The following is a 16092-nucleotide window of genomic DNA, read 5'->3' on the forward strand; positions in this document are numbered from 1 at the left end:
CTTTGACACTGAACATGGCACACTGTAGAGATGCTGCCTCTGGGAACTGGATATAGCCACAACTGCCCATCACCAGAAAGGATTAGGCTGAGTCCCAGCTGCTTCACCTAGGTGTTGTCCTGTCCAAGGTCAAGGCTTGATGCAATTGGCAGACCTAGGTTTTGTGCCCAAACTCTGACCTCTGACTGCAAGGATGCTAGCTACCCAAAGCCATTCCCTACCCTGTTTCTCTCTCACTACTTTAGAGACTTAAGGTAAAAACAACAACAATAACAACAACAACAAACAAAGAAAACCCACCATTTTGCAGTCTCCCTAGGAGCAAAAATTTCAGTTATGTAGACAGAAACACATAAAGCTACCCCCCTTTTCAACTTGTGTTTCTCTTATTTGAAGCATATTTTAATAAGCACAGGATTGAACACTAATGAGGCTGTCAATTTACATAATTTTTGTTTATTTTTTAGAGAGACAGAGAGAGAGAGAGAGAGAGCACGGGAGAGAGGCAGAGAGACCGAGAGAGAGAATCTTAAGCAGACTCCAGGCTCAGTGTGGAGCTGACGCTCCATCCCACGAGGTTGGGATGATGACCTGAGCCAAAATCAAGAGTCAGACGCTCAATCAACTGAACCACTCAGGCTCAGTTACTTCAAAAGAAGAACCCAGTTCAATTAGTTCAAAAAGAAGGCAAAAAAGGCCCAGAACAATATAAATGACAGAAAAATGCTAAGGAAAAGGATAATAGAGGAGAAGGGAATGAGGCATTCAACAGGAAAGTCTTCACCACTACCCTTCCAGTATATGTCCTTCCTACATCTGCCAAGGCAGTAGACTATGTGCCCAGACATGGGCGTGCTCCGAGAAAAACAATCTAAGCTATACAAAGCTCAGATGTGAAACATATCAAGAGGGAAGATAATTAATTTTCAAGGCATAAAACTGCTTCATGGCTTTGCAGGGTTAATGTTTGGATAGTGAATTTCTTTGAGAATCTGAAAGCTGTACTCTTTCTTACCAGAAAAGAGAGCATGCTCAAATACCATTGCAACTTCAGAGGTGCCACAGACCACCTTGTGGTCATTTATTGCTCCTCAGGAGTCTCTGGATCCTGGTCTTCTAAATATATTGTTTTTATGAGTACTGTCTACCATGGTTTTCCAGAGCCACTGGACAGGGGCCCAGGGAGAGGGAAGGGTGATATGCTGTGTAGTCCAGGAGAGGAAAGTGGTGTGCTCTTCTCAAAGGGTTGTCTATGATCCATGTCCATCAGAATCGCTTGAGGTGCCATTACAATGCAGATATCCAAGCCCAGCAGCAGAACGACTAAATCAGGATATTGAAGGGGTAGAGATTGAGAACCTACATTTTTACCAAGTTTCTCTGCACTGTAAGCGTGGAGCCCAGGGTGGGGGACAAGGATAGGTGGAGTGTGCTCCAGGCGGGGCTCAAACTCATAACCATTAGATCACGATCTGAGCTGAAATCAAGAGCCAGTCACATAACCAACTGAGCAACCCACATGCCCCAGGAAAAGTTGGGATTTCTAGTCAAGAAGCAGAACATAGGTGGGGTAGACATAGAAGGTGGTGGGTGGGTATTAAAGGAGTAGCACAATTCTTTTATACATATATATATATATATATATATATATATATATATATGTAATTTATTGTCTAATTGGTTTCCGTACAACACCCAGTGCTCATCCCAAGAGGTGCCCTCCTCAATGCCCATCACCCACTTTCCCCTCTCCCCCACCCCCCATCAACCCTCAGTTTGTTCTCAGTATTTAAGAGTCTCTTATGGTTAGGCATAGCATAATTCTTTGCTAAACTGACCTAACAGGATTCTTCCTGAGGCAGGCAAGGGGAGGGATGGGAGATAAGGAAGGTAATCAGATATGGAGGATGGGGATGATGGCCAAACCATCTTGACAGGATTGTTGCTAAAATTGGTCAGTGTAAATGCAAGCCCAAAAGTCAAGGCCTATTTGAGAAGAAGATTCAGATGAGGGTGGCTAAAATTTGATCGAGGAGAGACTCAAACCAAAAAAGTGCCTTTTGTAGCTAATAGACCCTAAAGACAAGCCAATGGCACCAAGTAGCTCTCACCTCACAAATACAACAGCAATGGTGGAAGAGTGATTTGACCCTGGTATGAACTTGGTGACTCCAAACCCAATACAGAACAATCAATAAAGGTCATGCTGTACATTCTCGTTCCAAGGTATCTGAAGTCACAGGAATTAGAGTAAGCAGTACAATACAAAATGTTCCAAAAGATGGAATACATACTCCAGAAAGGGCATTCCTGCTTTTTTTGTCTTCCTCTAAACAGCTACCAAAGTAGCCAAATGTTACTGGCTTCTATGTAAAATATTTTAAAGTTATCTTCTAATTTTTTTTAATGTTTTTTTATTTTTGAGACAAAGAGAGAGAGAGAGCATGAGCGGGGAAGGGTCAGAGAGAGAGGGAGACACAGAATCTGAAACAGGTTCTAGGGTCTGAGCTGTCAGCACAGAGCCCAACGCGGGGCTTGAACTCACGGACCACGAGATCATGACCTGAGCTGAAGTCGGACGGTTAACCAACTGACCCACCCATGTGCCCCTAAAGTTATCTTCTTATTGGATAAATAAAAAGATTTATTATTTAAAACTTACAAAATGCAGATAAATAAAAGAAAAACATTTTTGAATACCCATAATACCACTCTCCAGCGATACCCATACCTAAGTATATGTCACTCAATATTTAATATATTCATTATATAGGTATATATGTATGTACAGTCTCAGTAAATATTCGAAAGGTAATACTGAATATACCACTTCTTGGTCACACCTTTCCTTTTCATGTATCATGAATAGCTTTCCTTGTCTACAACCTCATTTTAATGTTTCTAAAATACATTTGCCATTTTCTAAATTTATTACATTTATTTTTCTAATGTCTGCAGTGTTGAGCCTTTTGACTATTTTCAATTGTTTACTATTAGAGATAAAGAGCATTTCACTTCTTTCTCAGTAGCTAAATCTTTACTCCCGTTCACACCAATTGCCTGGAGATTGAATTGCTACACCAAAAAGCACAGGTTTTTGAACTTTTGCCAAGAGAGATCTTTCTAGAACACAAACCTCATCTTGTCTTTTCCCTATTTTAAGCCATTTTAGGATCCCCACTGCTACAGATATGTAGACCAGGCTCTTTAATATTAGATACCCAGCTCTCCAGGTCCTGGATTCTCCCACGCCCTTTTCCTCCTCTCAAATCACTCTCTAACTTCCATATTAAGTAGCTTCACCAACCCCAAACTGTTTGGAGCTCCTGGAATAGGTCAGACTGTTTCTCTGTCCAGAGTGCCTTTCTCTTCCTCTTTTGCCCCAAACACATCTTTAACCTTAAGATACAGTTCAGATGTTACTTTCATCAGGAAGTCTTGCTGTACCCTACCAACCCTCACAAGGCCCCCATATTGATTTAGAAGCCCCATCCCTAAGTTCCCCAAATACACTATCTGCAATATACCACATTATATTTATTTGTTTAACTTTTTATACAAATCCCCCCCTCCAACCCTACTACCCCACTATCATCACCAACAGGTACACAGACCCAACACACCCCTGCCCTTGCCCAAACTGTGAGCCCCCTGAGGGCTGGGACCATGCCCACAATAGATACTCAATAACTGTTGAATAAACAAATGGATTAGCCATCAAGTAAAAGAAAATATGTTTTCTAGCAAATTTACACTGTTCCTTTTTATAATGATAGCAAAGATAATACAAATTAAAATGGAATTTTTAACTTGACTTTTCCACAGTGTCCATTTGTACATCAGGAAATATTGATGGAACGAAATAACTTTCCATCACTAGGACTCTCTCCCAGTCTAAATTGATTTATCACAGTAGAATTTAGCCTGTGTCCCAGAGGCATTGCTGATAAGGAGGCTGAGATTTCTTCATTAGAACAACAAGCAGACACGTTCAGACTTGCTAACGGGTGATTTGGAGAAATATCATGCCAGAAAATAACTGAATGAATCCTATTTAGCACTTGTTAAAGAAACTAAAAAGAGAAACTGAAATAAACCACGATGTATGCACATTTCCCGTCATGAAGTTTACAAGGTAAACCTCAAGGGTTTTGATGTTCCCATCCACATTAACCCAAAAAGTTGTCAAAAAGTTTGACAAAACAAGGACTCGTTTGTTAGGTTACAGAAGGAAATACATTCATTCCAAGGAAATACATTCATTCCCCCCCCCCCCCCAAATCCAGTAGGGGTAAGAGTTCAGCAGTACTGCTGTGGAATTGATTTGCAAAAGTAAGATGCTAAAATATCAAGCCCCAGGGGGCAAAAGTCAAGTACTTGGAAAAACAGAAAACTTCCAGCTTGCTTCAAGGCAAGTGAAGAAGGGAATATCTCCAGCGACTTACCTTTTAGAGATGAATTAGAGCGGACATCAGGGGACAGTTACAAAACAGTAAAAGAATTAATACTTGTAAGACACACAGACTATTAGCCAGGGCTTGCCACGTAATGTGCTCCATACAAGAGTTTTGCAAAATAAATAAATAAATAAATAAATAAATAAATAAATAAATAAATAGAATAAATTAATCTTTAATTCTTTATTCACTTAGGAAACATCTGTTTCTTTTCATTTTTTTCTCTCATTTAAAAAAAATTTTTTTTGAAAGATAGAGTGCAAGCGGGAGAGGGACAGAGAGAAGGGGAGACCGAATTCTAAGCAGACTCCACACTGTCAACTCAAAGCCCAACACGGGGCTTGAACCCACAAACCTTGAGATCATGACTTAAGCCAAAATCAAGAGTCAGACACTTAACCGACTGAGCCACCCAGGAACCCCACTCTCTCATTTTTTTTTAATTGAAGTATAGTTTATAGTACTTACTCCGTGCCAGTCGCATACTGGGACCGACTACTTGACTGATCCAGCTAAGGGTTTCCAAAGTTTGTTCAATCTAGGCAAAAAATAGAATTAAAATGTATACCAATAGTCTGACCTTCTTTTCTGCATCAGAAAGGCACAGTGGCTGGATTCAAACCCTACATCTACCACTTATTGCCTGGTCGGTAGGATGCCTAAATCACCGTAATTCTCAGTTTCCTAATTTACAAAAAAGGGGATAATCAAAAATAAGCTAGTTATTGTGGGGATTAAGCAAGGAAATCTGTATAAAGCATTTGCTTTTTATTTTCTGGAACACATAAGAACTGTTGGCTAATTTTAAGTGTTAATTGTTGCTATTGTTTTTTCCTTTTTTGGCCAGACTTTCAATTAGCCTTCAGGAATCCTATGTTTGAGACCTAAAAGACAAAAGAACACTTTCTGTTTCACATGTCAATTCTCTTTTGGTTTAACTTTCCTAAAGAGTATTTTCTTGCAATCATGAAACTTATTACTCTTCGGAAAAGTACATAAAACATAAATGTATTCTTTCACAATTGATCCTTACCCTCTCACAAATATTTCCCTTCAAAAGATAACCACTTTTATGGTGATCATTGCCCTTTTTCTTCTATAATTTTAACACATAAGCGTGCCCCCCCTAAGCAATATAGGGTTTTTCTGCCTGTTTTTGAACTTCAGATAAATGAAATTATGGTCACCAGCTTCCAAGATGGCCCCCAATGATCCAGGTCTCTTAATGGTCTCTTCCTATATTGAATCAGGGCTGGTCTAGTGTGACTAACTTCTAAGACTGTCACAAAAGTTAACTGTGATTTCCTCCCAGTTTTCTCAGATTGTTCACTCTGAGGGGAGCATGAGGAGACTCAAGTGGTCCTTTGAAGAGGCCCTTGTGGACAGGAACTGAGGCCTCCCACCAATGGCTACCGCCAACTTGCCAGCCTTGTGATTGAACCACCTTAGAAGTGGATCCTCAGCCCGAGTCCAGCCTTCCGATGCCTGCACCCCAAAAAAAGCATTCGACTGCAATCTCAACCTCAAGAGCAACCCAGAGGCAGAATTGCTCCAAGCCACTCCCAAATATCTGACACACAGAAAGCATATGCAATAATAAGTGATTTCTGTTGTACTAAACCCAGAAGATTTGGAGTAATTTGTTACACAACGGGAGATAATCAGAGATGACGCTGTACAAATTCTTTTGTATCTTGATTCTTTGACTCAACATTTTTCAAAGATTCATCCATGACACTGTGTGGGGTTTGCTTGTTTTCATTATCATATAGAATTCTTCTTTCCACTGTCACAAAAGTCATCTGACAATCCTGAATGACAAACTTACTATCCCTCATCGTGCCCCAAGCAGCCCCTGGACTTCTCTGCTTCTCAAATAAAAATGAGAAAAGAAGATGAGGTAGATACAGACCCTCTCACCCGGGATGTATTTTCCTCTGACTGGCAATTAAACAAAAGCAAACATTTTGGCCGCTGCAGACTCAGGAGGTCATGTTTCCTTAACATTGAAGCTGTGTGGCCAAGCAGGAGTCCTGAGCACCTCCAATTAACAGGAAGCAGGACAGTTCGGTTGTTTGCCCTCTGCCACTGTTTCAGTAGGACCCACAGATTAACTAAGAAATGTGGGCGGCAAGGCAGGCACCTAATGAAAAATTAAGAGTAAGATTCCATTTCTAGAAATCTATGGGGCAAAACTACTCTCACAAAGGTTACACAGATGTATATACAAGAGTTTTCACTGCAATGTTTTTCATGACCTTGAAAAACTAGATCCATGGCACAGAGGCTATAGATAAATTAGGGTGTATCCTTACAGTTAAATTATATGTAAGTGTTAAAAATACTACAGAAGTGTGTTAAAAAAATAATGAGACTGAACTCTGTGAACAGACATAGAAAGATGCACAAAACAGATCTTACATGGGGAAAAGAAGCATGCTGCAAATGATGTATGTCAATTCTATTTTCATTTAAGAAACAAATTGTGTGTGTGTGTGTGTGTATGTGTATATAGAATGTTGTACCTGGATTAAATCATTAACAGCTGTTATAGGAACTAAGGAATTATAAAGAAATTTGGCTTTCAAAATCACGCATGCTTGTAATATTTTATTTCGTTACAATGTATACATATTTCTTTTGAAAGCAGGGAGAGAAGCAGTAAATTTTTAATGTGCCGTTTGCGTCAATAATAAGAATGTCAATGATTGTGATGAGAAAGAGTGATAAATTACAGATTTAACCCTTCTGATTCTCTTGAGTACCTAATCTAGGATCTTCTCTTACCCATTTTTCCCAATGATTTCTACATCAAAGAGCTATGAGAACCACACAGCATAAAAAGTGAGCCATAAGTGATGAAAGCATGTATTTCCTTTATCACACTTTGCTGTCTTTAAAATTTCATAAATAATTTGTGTGCATTTGAGAAGAATTGGAAAATACTACAGCAAACAAAAAGAAAAGAATTACCTGTCATTGACCCACCAGAGAGAAATGCTTTTAAGTATTTTCCTGACAACTGTCCAAACTTATTTCTTTTTTCAACATTTATTTATTTTTGGGACAGAGAGAGACAGAGCATGAACGGGGAGGGGCAGAGAGAGAGGGAGACACAGAATCGGAAACAGGCTCCAGGCTCTGAGCCATCCGCCCAGAGCCTGACGCGGGGCTCGAACTCCCGGACCAAGAGATCGTGACCTGGCTGAAGTCGGACGCTTAACCGACTGCGCCACCCAGGCGCCCCTGTCCAAACTTATTTCTAGTGTTATACACACACACACACACACACACACACACACACACACATGCATGCATATGTACATGCACACATGCACACAAACTACTCTCTTCCTTTCAAAGTAATGGGTAATATTCTATGCATTGTTTTCAATGCATAATTGTTTACATAATATATTTTGAACAACTTCTCATGTTAAAAACATGCTCATATTGGGGCACCTGGGTGGCTCAGTTGGTTAAGTGTCCAACCTTGGCTCAGGTCATGATCTCATGGTTTGTGAGTTCAAGCCCCGCATCAAGCTGTGTGCTGATAGCTCAGAGCCTGGAGCCTGCTTCCAATTCTGTGTCACCCTCTCTCTGCCCCTCCCTCACTTGTGCTCTGTCTCTCTGTCTCTCTCTCTCTCTCTCTCTCTCTCTCTGTCTCTCAAAAATGAATAAACATTAAAAAAATTTAAAAAACTCATACTCCTATGATAATGATTAAACCTATGATTAAAACTATGATAATGATTAAACCATTACATCAATAGCATATAAAATGGTTATAAAACACCTCTGGATTTATATGTAAACTTTTACTGGGTTTGCAAATATCCAAAACATCTAGGTTGCATGCAAAATAGATCTGCATCTTTCTAGAGAGAGAGCTCGTATCTCTACTCAGATTGTCTGAGGATTCCACAGCTTAAGAAGAAGAAAAAAAGAGTTGAGTCACTGGCTGATATGCCTGTGGAAGAGATGGCATAACTTATCTAACCAATCCCTTCCTGATTATTTTGTTTGTTTCCCATTTTCACTATTATAAACAGTGCCACAAATAAATTTAGGAATTTTCAGTTTTGCTGTTCAGGAAAACAAGGAAGGCACCAAGTACTGTGATATCATTGAGTCTCCTTATGTAAATGAATAGATGAATGTGCTATACCATTCAAGGATCTATCCAGAAGGCATTTTCTTAGAGCCATCAAAGAAGTTAGAAACCTCAGACACTGAAATCCCACCAGCACAATTAAACAAAGCCTAGCACTGGGTGCCAAACCTAAGACATCAATAGGCAGAACACAGCAGAAAATTGGGAAAATTCATAATACAAGGTAAGAGAGGGGCACCTGGGTGGCTCAGTCAGTTGAGTGTGGGCCTCTTGATTTCTGCTCAGATCATGATCTCATGATTGTCGGATCCAGCTGCGGGTCACACTCAGTGTGGAGCCTGCTTGAGATTCTCTCTCTCTCTCTCTCTCTCTCTCTCTCTCTCTCTCTCCCTTATGCCCCTGCCCTATTCATGAGCATGCACACGCGCTCTCTCTCTCTCCCAAAAAATAATTAAATAAATAAATAATAATTTAAAAAAGAAAGTAAGAGAGAAAAATAGGGACAGGATGAGGAAAAAGGAAGAAATTCATGCAGTGAACATCCGTTTTTGATTGTGTCTGCCTGCCTGTCTTCTTTCCTTCTCCTCCTAAGAGCACCTCCCTTTGCTTTTGGGGAACTGCCCAACCTCCATCCCAGGTGGTATCGGTACAAATGTCATTCAACAGTACCCCACTCCCTCTGGTCAGAGGAACATACTGCTGGCCCAAGCTAGAACAATAAGCTTTTCTCTCTTTCAGAAAGCTGCATCCTCTACAGAGAAACCCTGGGAGGGAAGGCTGTTGGAGCTGAGTCATCCAAGAACAGCAACCTTCGAAACCAACCCATGAGATCCTGCTGCTGAGATTCCCCCAATGACCCCTTGTTTCTGCCCTTTCCCAGACATGATTGTTCAACTCTTCCTTCTGGTCTCTGAGCTACATAATATTCTTCCAATTAATTTCTTTCTTCTTGCTTTAGTTAGTGAAAGTCAGGATCTGTTGTTTACAGCAACAACATCACAAATCCTCATACAGTTAGAATTAGACCCATAGGTCCAGTGAGAACATCTGGCTCACACCTTGATTTCTGTTGTTGAAAAAAAGTCAAAAACACGCAGAAACAATAACATCAAGATGTTGACTAATGTGTCATAACTATTAGTGATAGAGGCAGGACCAGGTACAGATCTCTCCTTAGCAGAATATAGGACAGAGACGCTGTCTTGTTCAGGGGTGAGTACCCCATCCCTAAAACAGTGGAGGCATAACCCAGGTGATCAACAAATGATTGTTGTTAATGTTTTCTAGTAGTATTGGTGGTTATTGTTTTCTGACTTAAAAACAAGAAGTGTCCAAGAAAACACTGCTAAATAAAAAAAACAAGTTGCGAAAAAATGATCTTGAATGGTGTTGCCCACTCTACCTCTTGAGAATTGTTATCTCTAGCAGGAGAAAATAGATGGGCAAATTGTTTTATGTCCCAGTGTTATCTGAATTTTTTGTAGTTTAAATATAATCTTTCTGTGATTAGAAAATGATCATTTAAATTAAGGAAAGAGGAGAAGGGAAAAGAAAAAAAGAGAGAAAAGTCAAAATGATATAAAGAAAGAAGGGAGTAAAAAGAAGGAATAGAAAAGGGGATCAGGAGGCAGAAGTGTTGTAACATTCCCCGATGGCATTCTAGCAAAGATTCCTTATTATGGTGTTCATTAGGGCTGTTCACCAACATTCCGTTTTCCTCCTTCCAGACACATGGTGAGATTCAACCTATCACACCCTTGAAGTTACAAGTGGCCATATGTCTTGCTTTTGCCAACAAAAGGTGAATGGAAGCAATGCATGTCACACGCAGATAGAAGTGTCTGAAAATCAGGGTGTGGGAGCAATCACAGTACTAGGTATTTACCCAAAGAATGCAAAAATACTAATTCAAAGAAATACATGCACCTGGATGTTTATAGCAGCATTGTCTGCTCAGCCATAAAAAAAGAATGAAATTTTGCCATTTGCAACATCCAACATTGATGGAGCTAGAGAGTATTATACTAGATGAAATAAGTCACTCAGAAAAAGACAAATGCCATAGGATTTCACTCATGTGGAATTTAAGAAACGAAACAAATGAGCAAAGGGAAAAAAAGAGAGAGGAAAAGAGAGAGGCAAACCAAGATACAGACTCTTAACTATAGAAGACAAACTGATAGTTACCAGAGGGGAGGTTGGTAGGGGATGGGTTAAACAGGTGATGGAGATTAAGGAGTGCATTTGTTGTGATGCACTTCCAGGTGTTGCATGAAAGTGTTGAATCGCTGTATTATACACTTGAAACTAATATTACACTGTATGTTAACTAACTGGAATTTTAATAAAAACTAAAATAAAAAATCGGTGTGTGATTTGTTACATTATCTTCCCTTGTCTACAGCAAGAACTAATGGTAAAGACTCCTTATGCCCTGGGTTCCTGAGGGAGGATAATAGGAACACAAACCCTGACAACCCATGATGGACATGAAGCATAAGTGAGAAATAAACACTTATTTAAGCTACTGAGATTTAGGGATATTTATTTTCATAACCTCAGCATATTAAGTCTATCATGGGGCAGGGCTGGAAAATAGAGGATTGTCTTCTAAGATCTCTGTTATGGACTGAATGTTTATGTCCTCCCTCTGAAAATTTCTACCTTGGTGCCATAACTCCATGTTGCATACCTGAAGATGGGGCCTTTGGAGGGTAATTAGGTTTAAATGAGGTTATAAGGTTGGGGATCTCATGATGGGATTAGTTCCCTTATGAGAAGAGACACCATCTCTCCCTACCATGTAACAATACAGTGAGATTGCGCTGACAGGGAGGAGCCTACTTGGGATTCTGTCTCCCTCTCTCTCTGCCCCCCCCACTCATCCTCCTCCTCTCTCTCTTTCTCTCTCTCTGTCTCTTTCTCTCTCTCTGTCTCTCTTTCTCTCTCTCTCCATCTCTTCTCTCTCTCTTTCTCTCTCCTTCAAAAATAAATAAATCAACATTAAAAAAAAAGACACAATGAGAAGGCAGCCTAGGAAGAAGCTAGGAAGAGAGTCCACATCAGAATGCGATCATGATGGCTCCATCATCTTGGACTTCCCAGCCCCCAGAACCATGGAAAATAAATTTCTGTTGTTTCAGTCACCCAGTCCATGGTATTTTTTTATGGCAGCCTGAGCAGACTAACACAACTTCCTACAGGAAATCAGTGCTGTGTCAGTTTTATCCCAAGAACCCAGAATTATTTCTCTAGCATTGCTCGTGCTACTCTCTCTTTTACCCCCATGTACCACCCCCACCCCATTTGTTGAGCCTGTGCAACTCTTTTTTTTTTTTTAACATTTATTCATTTTTGAGAGACAGAGACAGAGCATGGGTGGTGGAGGGACAGAGAGATAAGGAGACACAGAATCCAAAGCAGGCTCCAGGTCCTGAGCTGTCAGCACAGAGCCTGATGCAGGGCTTGAACCCACAGACTGCAAGATCACGACCTGAGCTGAAGTCAGACACGTAACTGCCTGAGCCACTTAGGCACCCCTAGCCTATACAATTCTACTAGAAGTTACTTGATTATTTTATGAAGCTACAGCTGTAGTTTTAACTCTCTTTGGCATGCAACTGGACTTTATTCTCTCTGAGAAGTCTTCTTAGACTATCCCATCCACCCACATATAAGTCGAACCCAGGGTTTGTCAGTTTGTACACTGTCTTTGGTTTTGTTTGTTTAATGCAGGGGAGGGGGTACTTGTTAAAATATTTTTTTCCTTTTGAATAATTATAAATTTACAGAAAAATTACAAGGGTAATACAAAGGGTTTCCATATTTCATTCACCCTGCTTCCCCTTACGGTGACATAGCCACGGTACGTTGCCCAAACTATTATTTTGGTATTAATTAATTAAACCATAAATTTTATTTAGATTTCACCAGTTTTCCTACTTACAGTCTTTTTCTGTTTTAGGATCTAATCCAAGACACCTCGTCACATTTATTCACCAGGTTTCCTTAATCTCCTAAGTTCTGTGACAATTTCACAGTTTTTTTTTTTAAGTAAGCTTTAAACTTTTAAAGAGTACTGGTCAGGTATTTTGTATAATGTCCCTCAATTTGGATTTGTCTGCTGTTTTCTCAGAACTAGTCTGAGATTACAGATTTGAGGGAAGAATACCACAAGGTGAGATAATCTCATTACATCATATCAGTAGTATATAAAATCAACATGACTTATCACTGGTGATGTCAACCTTGATTACTTTGTTAAGCTGGTATCTGCCATGTTTCTCCACTGGATGGTTACTATTTTTCCGTTTCCATATTTTTGTCTTTGAAAGAGTCACTAAGTCAAGTACACACTCAAGAAGAGGAAAATTAAGCTCTACCACCATCTTGGTTGCTCTCTCTCTCTCTCTTTTTCTCTCAGGTGTAGAGAAAGGCAGCTGCTATGTAATTTAAGCAATGTAATAGAGAAAGTCACATGGCAAGGAACAGAATCCTCCTGGCAGAAGCCACATCAGTGACTTCAGAAGTTCATTCTCTAGCCAACCGACATGTTGACAGAATACTCTTGAGAGACTCTGAGCCACAAATACCCAGCTAAGCTGGTCCCAGATTTCTGATCCCCAGAAACTATGTAAACTAATAAATTTTGGTGGCTTTAAAATGCTATTTGGGGGGTAATTTGAGGTACAGCAATAGGTAATGAATTCAAGGCAATACTTTAACCTCTGTCTTTTCTCTCTTTGCATGTGATTCCTCTTGAACTTCATGCCCTTGGGTAGCCATGGTACATTGTCCCATACATCTTCCCATATAACATCTCCTTGGTTCAAGACACCAGCCCAGTCTGCATGGCATTCTCTGTTATAAGTTCTAGAGATAGAGAAACTGCCCATGAATAGGTCATGCAATTGACCACTCAGGTCCAATTAATGTAGATAAAGTCAAGGTGCATAAACATGGCTGCCTGGAGACCAATCCCGCATCTGGAGAGGAGCAATTCTCAGGGGAGGTGAGTTACTTAATATGAACCTGGCAGATACCCCACCAGTATTCAGCTTTACATGCCTGCCACACTTAAAGGAGTGAACAATGAGACATGAGTTTCCCACTGGATCCCATATTCACGAACTGATGAATTGGGAAGTGTGCCAAGTTGGAGGACCTCCTTAGGATCTTCCATCTACATCCATGCAGCTGGATTGACTCCAGAAAGGATATTTTTACAAATAGAGGGTAAACTCAGAGAAAAATGTATGAAATGCCACAAGTTATGTTACAAACAATGAAGTTCACGGCTATGTAATCCCAATCTCCATGGACATCCAGGGGTATTTTCAGCCCAAGATCCAGTAAGTCTTTGATGTGTTTCTTGGTAAGGTGATAGTTCTTGCAAGGATTGGTTTAAAAATAAATACCCTATGGGTGAACTCCTTGAGGTGAAGCATGAACAAAAGAATAAGTGCCAGGGTGAGTTAATAGTAAGCATGGAAGGAGTTCCCTTAGGGTTTCCAGATGTTGAAGAAGCATAGCTCACTTGACTAGTTGGTGTTCAGCAATAGCAGGATATTAATGGCCAATTTGTTGGAATCTACCTCTCTTCCATGAGGCAATGGAAATGACAAAATCTGTGTCACACAGTAACACTTTACAAGTGGATACAATTTCTGACACTGCATAGATGAACTAAAATTAGCTTTCACAAAGTAAGAACTGCCTAGGAATTTCAATTGCTTTGATAATTTAATCAAGATGCAATTAAAACACATGCACATGCACATATACACATATAGATATATCAGAATGACTGGGAAGGTAATAAAGCAACACATAAAATCATAACATATTATCCCAAATTCAGAATTCATCACCAACATAGGTCATGTGCAAACACTTATTTCAATGCTATTTAAAATGTCCTTGAGATTAAGGATGCAGAATGCATCCTTTTCAAGTGTAACATTATCTAGTTCAGTTCACAGCTAGCCTCCTGCTAATCATTCCCTCCAGATCTGGGAGAGGGCTGATCACATTGATAATCAAGATTTGCTAAAACAAAACCAAAAAAAAAAATCTTCTGAGTCATCAGGTTGTAGCTGAAAAACATTAGACATGAGCTACAGAGTTCTAGGAGTTTAAAAATATCCTTCTTACTTTTAAGCCTATTCTCTTGAATTTGACTATGGAATTTCAGTGCTTCTGTTCTCATAGCTCTTACCTTTAAAGAAAATCACACCCCAAACAGAGGCAAAAATAAATGTTCACCAAAAGAATAATGTCTTTACTACCTACAAACAGGAAACACCTGGGAGAGGCCATAGATGACACTAAGCAGCTTGTATGGTTGGGCCCTTGCTGGTCAGTGTCTTTTTAGTCTGGGCTCCATTCCTTAGGGAACAGCATTCCTCAGGTTCTGTTACCCTCTGCCTTTCAGATGGTTTGGCCAATGGGAGGCACCGGTACTAGACTGAAGGGCAAGAGGAGGACGGAGCTGGAATACTTCTCCACTCTCTTCTTCATGGAGTGCTTCTGACATAGCTGTATTTCCTTTGTAGCTCACTTTCTGCTGGAAAGCTCCCTTTCTTCCTGCTCCTAGTTGCCACCTTCCAGCCTATTATGATTCCAGCTTCCAGTATACGACCCAAATCCTGGGCTTTAGTAACCTATCCTTTCTCTCTCCAGTCCCAGACCTAACTTCCTGCTATTGCTCACCTTATGTGTCCTATTTCACTTTTCAGCTCTTCCAGTGACTGTATAACCAATTCCTTGTATTAAGTCTTCTCTGTTTGGGAAACATAAAGCAATTGCAGTTTTCTTGCCTGGGCCCTAAATAAGATAGGGACACAAAACCAACACACACGCATTCAAAAGTCAAAAGTAACAAAGTTATGGAGCACCTGGGTGGCTTGGTTGTTTAAGTGTTGGACTCTTGGTTTCAGTGCAGGTCATGATCTCATGGTTTGTGGGTCCAAGCCCCACATCAGGCTGGCAGCACGGAGCCTTCCTGGTATTCTCTTTCTACCTCTCTCTCTCTCTTCCCCTCCCCGACTTATGCTGTCTCTGTCTCTCTCAAAATAAATAAATAAACTTTAAAAAAAGAATGAAAAAGTAACAAAACTATATGATTAAATGTGTATATTGGGCAGCACAATAAATGTTCAAAAGAGGCAAAAATTACAGAAACCTAGAAATTGAGCTTTCCTGTGCTTCATCCTCATTCCCAGTATGACCTTTCTTCTATATCTTGAAACTTTCAGCTTCAGTTTCTGTAAGTAATAACCTTTTCCTCTGAGTATTATCCAGTCACATTTCTGAGGATTTATTAAATTATGTCACTCCTGGCCTAGGGTGTTGGTTAGTCTATTCACTGGTTTTCCTTACTTATGGTCCAGTCAACCCTGGCCCCAAAAGGACTGAACACAACAATAACAGTACTTGACGTTAACTGAGCATTAACTCTATAGTAGAGAACTTTTCATCAGTTTTCTCATTTGCTTTAGAAGACAACATCATACGTTAGGC

Source organism: Puma concolor, chromosome A2 (assembly GCF_028749965.1).
Source record: "Puma concolor isolate L17-30 chromosome A2, mPumCon1.1.hap2, whole genome shotgun sequence".
Taxonomy (NCBI): domain Eukaryota; kingdom Metazoa; phylum Chordata; class Mammalia; order Carnivora; family Felidae; genus Puma; species Puma concolor.